At 43.3% G+C, this 971-nt stretch overlaps 1 non-coding gene across 1 annotated transcript; it reads left to right on the top strand.

Moving 5' to 3' along the window:
- Nucleotides 1-335: 335 nt before the first annotated feature.
- trnal-uag (transfer RNA leucine (anticodon UAG)) lies at nucleotides 336-417 on the top strand. The gene has a single exon. It is a non-coding gene; the product is annotated as a tRNA-Leu (tRNA).
- Nucleotides 418-971: the final 554 nt, after the last annotated feature.

Below are 971 nucleotides of genomic sequence, written 5' to 3'. Positions count from 1 at the left end.
AGAATCTGTCTTGATCATCTGTCAGATCTATCACTCCTCCATTTGCTGTTATCCCCCCTCGGATACACTGACATCATCATCCGAGAAAAAAAAGATTTCCACTGTCTACCCTATCTAATCTTCTGATCATCTTGAATGTCTCTATTTAATCGTCTCTTACCTTTCTTCTTGCCAAATGAGAGCAGTTTCAAGTCTTCCAGCCTTTACTCACAACACCTTCCCTCCAGACCAGGCAACATCCTGGTAAATCTTCTGCTCACATTTTCCAGTGCTTCCACATCCTTCACTGAAATATGGGACAAAGAACTGTACACAATACTCCAAGTCTAGCAGCTGGTAGTGTGGCCGAGCGGTCTAAGGCGCTGGATTTAGGTTCCAGTTTCGACAGGGGCGAGGGTTCGAATCCCACCACTGCCATTTCTACTGATCAGCTCCAACGGCACAGCTTGTTAAACTTCTGCGCAGATCAGGTATTGATTTGCTTCCCAGGCAATTAACTGTGCTGATTTATCCAAACTGTCTCTGCTGTCATTATCGTGTTCGCCTCCCTTGTGTAAAATTGCAAACAGGTCACCTTTATGTTGCTTTATGTTCCAAGCATGTTGAGATTTTACTGGAACCGAATGGAGACTGCTATTTCATCGCTGTTGTGAAACAAAGTCCTGCGGTGAGTCGATTCATCGTTATTTGGCTTTCTAGCGAATGGGAAAATCGTTCCGATTCATTTTGATGTCACATATTATTGAATTTCTCCAATTTCCTTCGTTTCTGTCCCGGAGACCCCTGAAGGGAAAGGTAATCTAATCGAGACTGTGATTGGTGAATTTCACTTTTTGTGGCCCATTCTTATTATGTTCTTTCTTTCTCTCTTTTCAGCATTGTCTGGGAAATGGTGGTGCACCAAGGCTGCAGTATGTTTGAAAGAGTAGTTTGGAATGGCCCTGTTGTTAGTTGTGAGATTACTTTATGCC

This window comes from Hemiscyllium ocellatum, unplaced genomic scaffold (genome assembly GCF_020745735.1).
Source record: "Hemiscyllium ocellatum isolate sHemOce1 unplaced genomic scaffold, sHemOce1.pat.X.cur. scaffold_901_pat_ctg1, whole genome shotgun sequence".
Classification (NCBI taxonomy): Eukaryota; Metazoa; Chordata; class Chondrichthyes; order Orectolobiformes; family Hemiscylliidae; genus Hemiscyllium; species Hemiscyllium ocellatum.
Note: the sequence above shows the minus strand (reverse complement) of the source record. Positions and strands in the feature narration are given on the sequence as shown.